We start from the raw sequence: 13,126 nt of genomic DNA, 5'->3' as shown, positions 1-13,126 counted from the left end.
AAATAATAAATATCCACGAGTCTATACTGATTGAAAGAAATGACTGCATAAATACATAAGATGAGAGAAGAGACAAACCCCTTGAGAAGAATTTCAAGTAACCTATGTAAATATCTCACCCTCAAGGACATGGAGTACTACTCCACATTCTAGGTATGAGCTGAGTAGAGCGATTTCTCTCTCGGAGCACTGTAAAGGGGGAATACAAAGAACAACTTTACAGTAAAGGAACCTGACAAATACAACCACAGCAAGGTGATCAATGTCAACATCAGCAGTGACAAGTCATGTTGAAAGTATGTGCCATTGATAGGATGTGATGAAAGGTACTTTTCCTCTGTGGCCTATCTTTCAAAAACCCGTAACCTCAATCTAATCATGACAAGCATCCGAAAAATACCTGATCAGTACTCCTCAAAGCTGTCAAGGTCATCAATGTCAGCACGTAAGCTCATTCTGAGAAACTGTCACAACCAAGTCAAACCTAGAGACATGGTGATTAAAGATGGTATGGTAACCTGGATGGGATCCTGAAACACAAAAAGGACTGAGGAAAAACTAAGGAAATCTGAATAAAGTATACAATTTAGCTAATAATAATATATCAATATTGATTGATCAGTTGTAACTATTACTAATGTTAGATGTTAATAAAAGGCAAAACTGGGTTTCAGTTTAATTGAGGAAAGTCTCTATATTATCTTTGTAAATTTTCTGTCAATCTAAGATTGTTTTACAAAAAAGGTCATTTTAAAAAACTAATAAGTAGGTTGAAAAATTTAGTATTTATCCTGCTCTCCCTCAATAACCTGTGTTTTAAAGTAGCCAAGTTGTTGATACGGAGAAGTTTCTTTCTATAGGATGATTCTAGTTTTTCACTAAAGTAGGAGATAGAAAACTAGAAGAATGTCACTACTTTGGAATACTTTAACCAACAGATTTAATGATAATCAGGGTCTGTTAACACAGTTGTCCCTTGGTATCAAAGGGAGATTGGTTCCAGGACTCCCATGGATACCAAAATCCATGGATGCTCAGGTCCCTTATATAAAATGGTATAGTTTTTGCATATAACCTAAGCATATTCTCTCATATACTTTAAATCATCTCAAGATTACTTATTATACCTAATATAATGTAAATACTATGTAAATAGCTGTAAATACAATATAAATGCTATGTAAATTGTTTCTTGTGCATAGCAAATTCAAATTTTTCTTTCTGGAACTTTCTGGAATATTTTTCAAATATTTTCAGTTCTCAGTTGGTTGAATCCACAAATGTGGAACCTGGGCATAGAGGGGGCTGACTGTGTCTCAAAAGAGACTCAATCAATTACTATGTAGCTCATAAGAGAATTACTATCGCCTACAATTACTATTGATCAAAAATTGAAAAAAAGAAAAAAAAAGTACATCAAAGTAGCAATGCACAGGCAATATAGCAGGTCTAAATACCAATATACAAGGAAAAGTGTGAAATACATTCTTATATAAAAATGTGTGAAAACATATAAAATGTATATGAAATATGGAGATATAAGAATGAGTTAAATTAAAAGATCAGAACGAAATTTTTAAAAATTCAGATTGTGAGGACTGCACAAAAAATATGACCCAACTTCTTTAACAAAATGTTCAAAGGGAACAAAATTTATCAAGAATCCATAGAATAAAATAAATTTCAGAGATATATTGACGAATTACCATGTTTAAAGTCTATGGGATGCTGATTCAAACAAACAATTCTAAATCATAAATAAATATACATAGCAAATAAAAAGCACACATGTACACGTTTATAAAATAATTAAGTTTGAGCACCAACTAGATATTTGAGGATATTAAGTTGAACTATATGTCAAAATGTTGAAAGAGCTAAGATTTCATGTTAAGTATCCAATTAGTGCTGAACTGTTTTAAAAATCTCAATTTTTAAGGGCAATAATATGATAGCTCATTTTTTAAAAGTAGAATTCTTATTGTAAATATATGTTCTAAAACATTGCAGATAAAATATGACTTAATAATTGTTGACATTTTATGATAAGTTCATGTAGATTTGTTATATTATTTTGTGTATTTTACAAATGTATAATCTTTTTCTAAATTATAAGTTTAAAAAATTAATGAATATAGTATAAATCCCTGGGAGAACTTTAATATTTTATAAACACATCCTTTGCTACTGCTAACTACCATAGCATAATAATTGACTCTGATTATAACAGAATCTGACTTCTGTATAAATTGATTATTAAAAGTAGTTTAATGCATTTACAAGCATATTTTATGCACACAGACACACACACACAGAAGTGGTGTAGACAAGAACTCATATGTTATTTAACTTTGATTTACTCTGATAAATTTGTTCTGATAAATTAGGAAAGATTCTAGAAAAATCATAAATGTTAAGTGTGCAAAAATTCTTATAATTCAGTGATACTTTAAATATCTGCTTGGGTTCTTTTTGTCATTTGACTTCCTCTGTGTCAACATTTATCAAGCTGCTACCTAGAATACAATATTATTATTTATTACTAGGAATTATCTTTTCCTGATATTTATTCTTCTCCTCTACCTGTCTGACTCTTGCCTTTTCATATTCCCTTTGACATCTCTTTTTCATATGTTTCTTACACATTGGGGTTCTCAAGCATTCTCTTATATTTATGTTCTTGTCCCCCAGGCCCAATATCTAATAATTTCCTGTATAGTTAATAACTATTAATAAGCTTAATGGATCTCAAATCCACATCAACAGCACAAATGTTTCTGATTTTTAAACTCTCCTAAACAGCATCTCTACTTGAGATGTCCTTGGAAACTATTAACTTTTATTACATAGCTTGTCACCTTGTTGATGGAAAAATCCAAGACAATAAGTTCTTCTCTACCAAAAAAATAGTATCTTTACTAGAACTGAATTAAAGCCTATTATCTAAAATAATTATTTTCTTAAATGTTCTGGGGGCAGGGAGGGACTAATTAGCAATACCCATTAAAAAGCACACTGTTTTCAAATTATTTATTAAGTATTACATAATAAATTCTCTCTTTACACTTTATAATGACCATCAACATAGCAAAATCTCAGAAAAATCTTGTAGTAATGTTATGGAAACGACAGGCCAGCCAAGAAATAAGCACCACTCGGAGGGTTGGAGTACTCAGATGTATTACGCCGGCGGGCTCAGAGGGGCTTCTGCTCTGAAGCTCTGAGCCCCTCCAAGGTGTGCGCATGAGGTTTTATAGGGTAAAGTACAAGCCTGGGGTATTTGGCCAATAGGCATGGAACAGCTTTAGCAGCATTATCATCACAAAAGTGGAGGCAGGGAGGCAGCAAACCAACATTCCAAAGCCAGATATATATCTTTGAAAATCCAGCTGGCTAGCAAAAAAACATGAACAGCAAACCAAAACTAATTAACCTAGATTTACAAGTTAGTCCAGCAGAACTCAGATCAGTATTCCAATACTTAGATTTGTGAGTTATCTTGTTAGCCCAGCACAGCCTCTCCTTCACATTCCTAGACCTTGTTAGACCAGCCTGGTTTTTCCTTCACAGTAAAAGAATAGTTGCTTTGTTTAACTCAGTGTTTTCCAATCTTAACCACGTAAGAGTTTTCAATGAGGTAACACATTTTAAGGTCTAAGAAATTGGGATTTGTGGAACACAATCTAGGAAACCTTTGCCTGGACTAAACCTTCCTTTGAAAGGACCTGCACAGAGAAACTGATTAACCTCTATTTTCTCTGTTGTGCTTCAATTGGTGGTGGCAGACACAGGAAAGAATCTTCTGTGATATTTCAACTGCAAAATGGCTGGGGCTCAACTGGAAAGCAACTGGGTTCTGCTGCTGTTTAACTGAAGACTCAAATGAACTCTGCTTCTGCTGATTTTTACAAGATGCTAGTTTTATGAAACAAAATAAGGAATGACAAATATTCAAATTTATTTTTAAATGTTAAAAAATGAAAAAAATTCTACACACAAGTAAAAATGTAGAAAAGTAGGTAATCTTCCTTTATTAACCTACATTAAATATTTTTAGATTTCTCTAAGATAGCTCATTAAATGAGGATATTTTTGATCTGCTTTTGTCTTATTCCTTTGATTTATTTACCTTTTGTTTTTTCATGGGAACTTAGAGATTTATAAAATATAATTTTACATGCCTTTCTTTTACAGATAACAGACAGTTTTTTTCCTTTGGTGGGTAAGTAGGGAGGAAAAACAGAAGCAACACATTTTTTTTTTTAAAGTAACATGTCATGGACTCATAGTGCAATCTTAATTTTTGTTTTGATTTCTAATGTAGTTTTACCTTGTAGATGTGTGTATGTGCTTATTAGAAGAGCAGTGTTAGTAGAGATTAAGTTTTTCCTAAAACTAATTGCTTCTGCATATTACTGCCATATCCCTACAACTTTGTCACAAGAAAATCAATTCTCAAGATTTTCTTCAATTTTTTCTTTTGCATTTAATCAAAAATTTTCAATATCCTAACATGAGAGGAATAATAGGAGCAAACCATTAAAACTGCTGAGACTAGTGAGAACATATATCATACTTCAAAAAGGCAGAAATGGTTATAGTCAAACGGTTTCATATAAATGCTAGATCGAATAATTCAGGTGCATAAAAAAGAAAAAAAAATTAAAAATCTCATACAAAAAACATTATCTTATTCCTGTTAAAGAGGATACGTCCACATCTGTGATGAAGTAAAAACTCTCACAGCATTAAACCCCACAGTGAAAATATTACTAAACTGGTACATCTAGAAAATGCATCATTACCTTTTTTTTTATTAGCTTTCCCACGGAAACTTGAAAAGAATGTGATGAAAGGGAACAAGGTAAAGAGTGAGAAGAGCAAGAGAACATTTATAGTATATGGTGTATGCGTTAGAAGGATGTGGTGATGAGACAGGAAGGGGGCAGGGCACAGCCATTCAAGGAATGCTACAGCAATTAACATCAAAATGGTGAAAGATTCAACCCCCAGTTGGCCTTGAAGCTCAAGATGGTGGGAGATGTAACTTCTTGTAGACTGTTAGCTTCATTATATGCCTATTGTAATAGATTAGCATGGTGAATAACATGCCCACAGGCACCATGACAGTCCCAAGGCTAGCCACAAAAGGTCAAAGAGTGGGAAATGGCCGACTTCTTGGGATTCCCAGCCCCTTCCCCAGACAAGTTAGACTGGTCCTTCCACTTATTTGCATATGAAGCTACCAAACCCCATAAAAACAGGCAACACTGCCCCTCCTGGCTGCCTCTCTCTCTCCCTTCAGAGACAGCCCACATTCTGTCAACGGAGTGTTTACCTACTTTAAACCCCCACACCTCATGGCCTTTCTCTTGCCTTTCAATGTATCTCTTTAAATAAATTTACCTTTACTCAACTGTGGCTCACTCTTAAATTTTTTCCTGCACAAAGCCAAGGACCCACACTTGGCAGGGCACGTCCCAGGGGCTCAACCGAAGCCTGGGACACGGCCCTCCTCACGCCCCACATCCGTTTTTCCTGCACCAGTGACAGCATCTAAATATGTTATGGTGACACCATTTTGAGTGACATGTTAATAAGACAGAGGAAAATCAGAACCCAGTGGATGTTACTTAACAAGTAACACCTTACGTTTTCTATTCTGAATAATTTAAAAGATGTAAAACAAGACAGGTGGTGAAATAAAAACAGAACAATAGAGCTGAGTTTCCTGTCACTGAACAAGACGCATTTTTCAGAGTAACAATATTTGTTTAGATGTAGATAAAATAATTCCAACTTGTTAATAACTTAGAACTGTTTATCTGCATCTTTCAGATTTGGGCTACACTATATTATAGATAATTAGGAAACAAGTAAAATAAGTATCATACCAACACTTCTTGAAAATTTTCAAAACTCCTTTATCCTTATTAGACTTATTATCCAACTCCTAAATCTTATCACCTTATTACCTTCAAGTTCCAATTTCTTCTGTGCCAAAGTGGAACAACACCAGCTCCCGTCTATAACCGTTACCCTCACCCAAGCCTTGTCCTCAGGAAGATCGTAAGCCTTATGCTGAGCAGAGAACATGACTCTTTAAATAATGTGAGAGGAGAACAGCAGCTCTCTTGACCATAAAACCCCTTAAATTTACTTTTGACCTAGAGCTTCTACATTATATTCATTTTTAGTGTATTCAGAAGAGATGTTTGTAACATGCCAACTATATGATTGGCACTGTGTTACTTACTGAAGATAGTGTTGCAAGAAAATGAGGATGCCCCCCCAAATCCCACAAGGAACTTACAGCATATTGGGGAGATGGGCACTGAACAAAAAGTAACTGTACAGAAATCTAATTAGTAAGAGATATGAAAGAAAAGTTCAAATTATGACACAAACTTTTATCAGAGCAATCAACTTGCTCTAAAGGGCAAGGGAGACTTACTGGAAGAGGTGATATTTGATCTTTCTTCTAAAAGATAAAAGGGAGTTAGCTACGAAACAGGAAGGGTTTTTTTGTTTTTTTTTTTTTGGCTTGCCTGCTTTGTGAAGCATGGCATTCTTTTAACGGAGACCGAACCAATTCCCAATTGAAGATAAGGTATACACTTCAAATATTCTTGAGAGAGAAAGCAAAAGTGACTTTAAATGCAATTGGAGAATAAATATGTGATTGATATTTGATCTTTTAGAGAGAGAAAAAATAGATTTTGATGGTGGAGTTTGGCATAAAAGACAAAACCTTAGGATACCAGTTAAAAGGAATTAGAAAGAGAGAAAGATGCAGACATTCAACTGAGTTCACTTCAATAAACACTAAGCTTGCAGGGAACTATGTTCAATATCTTGTAATAACCTTTAATGAAAAAGAATATGAAAACAAATATATGTATGTATATGCATGACTGGGACATTATGCTGTAGACCAGAGATTGACACATTGTAACTGACTATACTTCAATTTAAAAAAAAGAAAAAGAAAATAAACACTAAGCTTGGCACTGTGTTGACACTACTCATGTTACCGAGCAAGGGTTCACAGGCTTGTAGCAGAGAGAGCCGAACTCTGACAGTGGGTGTTCGCAGCAAAAGAAGGGTTTATTTGCAGAGTGCCAAGCAAAGAGGATGGGCAGCTCATGCTCAGAAAACCTGAACTCTCCAGTGGCTTTCAGGTAAAGTTTTTAAAGACAGCATTAGGGTAGAGGGTCTCAGGATACGTGACCTTCTTCTGACTAGTTGGTGGTGAGGTAATAAGGTGATGTTTCAGGAATCTGAACCTTCTCATTCCAACCAGCCTGGGGTCTACTGCTTGTGGTCAGCATGTAGTCACCATCCTCCACCTGGGTGGTGGTGGGAATGTCTTGCTTTCTCTAGAACAACTCGATGATATGCATCACACTGCTATCTATATTCCTTCAGGAGGAACGCGGTGTCCTGCGACTCTACTGTCCTATTAACAGTTTGAACCTGCCCTTTGGAACTAAGGGAAGGCCTAGGAGACTAAAGCCTTTTCTTCTACAAACAAGAAAGGGGGGGCATGGTGGGCTTTTGTACTTAGGAAGGCCCTGCAGGGTCCTGCTCAGTTTTAAGCCCCACAGTTTTTTGTTTTTGTTTTGTTTTTTTCTTTCTTTTTGATACTCCTCAGTTCTGAGGAGAACAGGGGCAGGACAAGAAAGGGAATAAAGTTTTGGATAGAGAGGTTAACCATAAGTTCAGTAAGGGAGCTCCGTTTTAGGGGGACTCAGTTTCACTCACACATCACGTGTAAGTTTATGAGCTCTCAAGTGTGTTAGAATCCCCCAGCTGGGCCTGGACATAAATGCTGGGGTTGTTTATGATAAAATTTGCCTACTTTGGGTTTCCCTAGTGTTGATCCAATCTACCCTCTCTCTCTTTTTTAACCTACTTTTCTAGCATGCTCTGGAAACATGACCACCTGGAATAATGAAGAACTGACTTTGTTCAAAAGCTTTTGGGTACTTTCTGCTTTCCACACCTTGACAAGGAGGTGACCTTGCTACCAGTGAGTTTAAGAACCAGTAATGTCTAGTATTGGTCAATATTCCCATAAGTGGAAGTATCTAGATTTTTAGTGTAGATGATTTCAAATGGTTGCTATAAACCTCAATATGTAAAAGAGCAGTGCTTAATAAAAATTTGCCTCCCTTTTAGTTCTAGCAGTGATAGATGTGTCCCCATCAACCACATGACTCTCAGAAATCATAGACAGTTGTTCCATCCCTTTCTTGCCACTTGACTTCTATTAAGTCCCACATATTTAGATAATATATATTGTCAGTATGTGTGTGTATAGTGGTAGTTCTTCCTCAAAATTCATAACTTACCCTGCAATCTGAAATTTCATGAACTTTACACATTTTATCCACCAATCTACATTTATTCGCTTAGCAAATATTGACTGGATGACTACTAGGTACCTAAAACTATTCTGGGTTGTATGACATTGTAATTTATAATTTTAAAAATATATATTTGATCATCATCCCCATTTCTTGAGCAGAGTTCCTAAAACCCTTAGAAGCTCCTAAGTGATAAGAGTGATAAAGACATTCTTGTTAAAGGACACTTGTGTTACATTAACAGGTGACTTCTGGAGAGTCCCTAGGTAACTTAAGGATGGGGGCTGGTTGCCAGGGGAATCAACATTATGATTGGAGGGCTGAAACTTTCAGTCCCATCCCCAACCTCCAGGGAGAAGAGAGGACTGAAGATTGAGTTCAATCACTGGTCTCCAATAATTTAATCAATCGTGCCTATGTAATGAAACCTCCATTAAGACTCAAAAAGAGGAGTTCAGAACACTTTCCCGTGCCTGGCCCCAAACTCTTTGAGGACTGAAGCTCCTTTGTTTGTTCACCTTATGTATCTCTTCATCTGGCTATTGATTCACATCCTTTAATATCCTTTGCAGTGATCTAATAATCTAGTGAATAAAGGATTTTCCTGAGTTCTGTGAGCAGCCCTAGCAAATCAGCCAACCCCAGGAAGGTGCTGTGGGAATCTCCAGTCCATAGTCAATAGGTCAGAAGCACAGGTTAGCAATGTGGGCTTGTGATTGCATCTGAAGTGGAGGTGGTCTTGTGCGACTGAGCCTGAATGTGTGGAATCTGGTAGTATTTTCAGGTACGTAGTGTCAGAATTGAGTTGAATCGTAGGACACCCAGCTGGTGTCAGAGCACTGCTTGGTTGTGCGAGAATTCACCTCCCCTACATTGAAAGTGGTGAAGAAACAGTAAAGCCCAATCAATTTGTGCTACTTGGACTTAGTGAACAAATACTATACTGAGGGATACAGATAAGCAACTATTAATGACAATAGAGAGTGTGATGTTTATGACAGTGGAAGTACAGTGTTCTTGCCACACTCAGAAAGGCTTATCGCACAAAGGACAGACTCATGAATGAGGATGATATTTAGCCTAGGATTGGAAAGAAAATTAAACATTGAATTAGACAAAGATTGTTGCAGGAGTCAGGGAAAATGATGTTCTCAATTAAGAAACTAGTACATGCCAAGACCATCAGTGAAAGAGCGTAAGATGTTAGGATAACCACAGAAGTCTGGTGAAAGTGGAGTTGTAGAAGTCAAGACGTGGGTATGTAGGCAACACATTATCTGACGTACATCTCAAAAATGTTCTCCTAGAACAGTCTACTCAAGCAACAGAAATAAAAGCAAGAATAAACAAATGGGACCTAATGAAACTTACAAGCTTCTGCACAGCAAAGGAAACCCTAAGTAAAACAAAAAGACAACCTACTGGAATGGGAGAAAATTTTTGCAAAGGAAACCAACAAAGGCTTGATCTCCAGAATATATAAGCAGCTCATATGACTTAATTAGAAAAAAACAAACACCCAATCCAAAAATGGGCAGAAGACCTAAACAAGCAATTCTCCTAAGGAAGACATACAAATGATCAATAGGCACATGAAAAAATGCTCCATATCACTAATTATCAGAGAAATGCAAATCAAAACTACAATGAGGTATCACCTCACACCAGTCAGAATGGCCATCATTCAAAAGTCCACAAATGACAAATGCTGGAGAGGCTGTGGAGAAAAGGGAACCCTCCTCCACTGCTGGTGGGAATGCAGTTTGGTGCAGCCACTGTGGAAAACAGTATGGAGATTCCTCAAAAGACTAGGAGTAGACTTACCATATGACCCAGGAATCCTGCTCCTGGGCATATATCCAGAAGGAACCCTACACTTCAGGATGACACCTGCACCCCAATGTTCATAGTAGCATTATTTACAATAGCCAAGACATAGAAACAGCCTAAATGTCCATCAATAGATGACTGGATAAAGAAGTGGTATATTTATACAATGGAATACTACTCAGCCATAAAAACCAACAACATAATGCCATTTGCAGCAACATGGATGGATGGATGCCCTGGAAAATGTCATTCTAAGTGAAGTAAGCCAGAAAGAGAAAGAAAAATACCATATGATATTGCTCATATGTGGAATCTAAAAAAAAAAAAACACAAACAAACAAAACATAAATACAAAACAGAAACAGACTCATAGACATAGAATACAAACATGTGGTTCCCAGGGAGGTGGGGGGTGGGAGGGGATAGACTGGGATTTCAAGATGTAGAGTGGATAGACAAGATTATACTGTATAGCACAGGGAAATATATGCAAGACCTTATGGTAGCTCACAGAGAAAAAAATGTGACAACGAATATATATATGTTCATGTATAACTGAAAAATTGTGCTTTACACTGGAATTTGACACAACATTGTAAAATTATTATAAATCAATAAAAAATGTTAAACCAAAAAAAAGAGGTGGGTATGAAGAAGAGGAGTGGAAGAGAGTTAAATAGGATAAAACATCCTCAAAGTTTTGTAAACCACATTAATAAATTGGCATCCATACTGCAGTCATGGGAAATCACTCAAGCGTCTAAATTTATGGAATGCTACAATCTTATTTAAATTTTACAACCATGAATCTGGCTGCAGTGTGGAGAACTGTTTGGTGGGAAGAACAATTTAGCCAGGAGTCCGAATGCCTTTTGCTGAATGGCCCGAACTGTGGGAAAGTTGTTGCAATGGAGAAAAAAATTTTTTGATTTATGTTACTGATAAGCTTTAGGTTTGATTTATCCTGACATGAATTTGCATATCTAAGGAGAATACCTATTATGTTTCAGAAATAGTAAAAGTTTTCAATAGCCTTATAACAGCAAGTTGTTTCAGGCTCCTTTTCTCTACTGTAAACTGGGATTCTACCACTGCTAATAATAATGTATAATAGTACTTGTTTTGCTCTTAAGACATCATAGAGAAGCCTGTATTTAAAGATTTTCTCAAAGTACAGTTAAGACATGGAAATACCAAAATTAAGGGTATGATCTAAACTTTCTGATAAAAGAGATGTTTCAGCATAAATAATATGTAAATATGACATTGAAAAAGCACACTACAATCTAGGGCTTATAAATGAAATCGGTGAGACATAAATTAGAAAAATAAATGAGGCCAGTTTGCAGATAATCTTGATAACAATCAGAAAATTTGCATTTAACCTGTAGACAATTAGTAACCAGTGGATTTTGTGAGACAAGCATACAGTGTGCTTACCACAGAGGAAATGGCTTTTCAGTTTTATGAGGAGGAAGGTGGATTCAGATTATTCTATATATTAGAAGTAGAATAGTTCTCACTGAGAAGATTTGATGTTGCCTCAGAGGATTCCTGACAAGGAATAGAAAAACAAACAAACAAAAAAGATTCACAGGTGGTGAGGACATCAGTGTGTGTCAAAAGTATTTGAGAAGTCACCCATGCTTCTGTTAGTGTAAACAAAGGGAAGGCAGAAACCAAGGACAGATCTGAATTTGGCTGACTGTTTTTCTGGAAAGAGAGGCTACTGTCCTGCACAGTAACAGATGAGTGTTGACGGTGTGGGTTAAATGGAGGGTGCTTTACACTGGAAGAGGACAGCTTGCTGAGACACAGTGATGTAACGGCAGTTTGTGAAACCCTTAGGAAGCAAGAGTTTTGCTGAATCTTCCTCGTTATTCCAGGAGAAAGAGAAAGTGGGATGACAATTAGGATCTATGTGACAATTAGAATCTTATTCTTCACCAGGAAATTTCTTTGGGTCTGTGTCAAAGACTCAGTACTTTAAATGGAAAATACTTGAAGAAAACCTGTTCTGAGCACTGTCATTGTTATGGGGAAATTCAGATTTGAAAAGAATGCAGTCAGTTAACCCAAGTTCTAGGTATGCCTGAAAATGGGAATAAACTCCAAACAACTCCATCACTTCCAACTTACTTCAAATGAAGAGAAAGGAAATAATTCAACTTATAATTATTAGCACAAAGCCAGATAATTAAGCCCAACTTGACTCCTTTTTGGGTCTCCCACAATGTATAGAATATTTTCTATTTGACAGCGATTTGGGGTCATTTAATGACTGAGTCCTGTAAAACTAATTTAATGATGATAAATTTTATTTAGCTTGAATAAAACATGAAATGCAACCCTTGTTTATTAATCTTTTGCTTTTAGCTTAATTGATACATCTGATACTTTGAGTAAATCATTCCACTAAACTGTTCAGTTTTTCCATAATGAAATAATCTTTATTCATGTCCCTCTAATGCAGTAATATAGATATCAGTGTAGTGTAAACCCAGACAGTTTTTTTTCTCCTTTTTGTCATGCAAGTGCCTGATTTAAGCTTGGATTGCCAAGGCATCCACTTCAAAGAGGCATTCACTTCAAAGCCGGCTATCTTCAATAAACACCTGGCCAGCCACATAAGTAGACAGAGAGCCTGGCTGCCTCCCCGCACTGAGGCTCCTTTGTTTTAGAGATCTTGGTTGATTTCAATAATTGACCATTAGGGCCATTTGTTTTTTCTCTTCCAGAGGTTTAAATTCTCACTCTTACGTTTTGTGAGGGTTTTTTTTTTCACTATTTTTTTTAATTGAAGTATAGTCAGTTAGAATGTGTCAATTTCTGGTGTACAGCATAATAGTTCAGTCATACATATACATATATCCGTTCTCATATTCTTTTTCATTAAAGGTTACTACAAGATATGAATATAGTTGGGA

The sequence above is a fragment of the Camelus ferus genome, chromosome 1, assembly GCF_009834535.1.
Source record: "Camelus ferus isolate YT-003-E chromosome 1, BCGSAC_Cfer_1.0, whole genome shotgun sequence".
NCBI lineage: Eukaryota > Metazoa > Chordata > Mammalia > Artiodactyla > Camelidae > Camelus > Camelus ferus.
Note: the sequence above shows the minus strand (reverse complement) of the source record.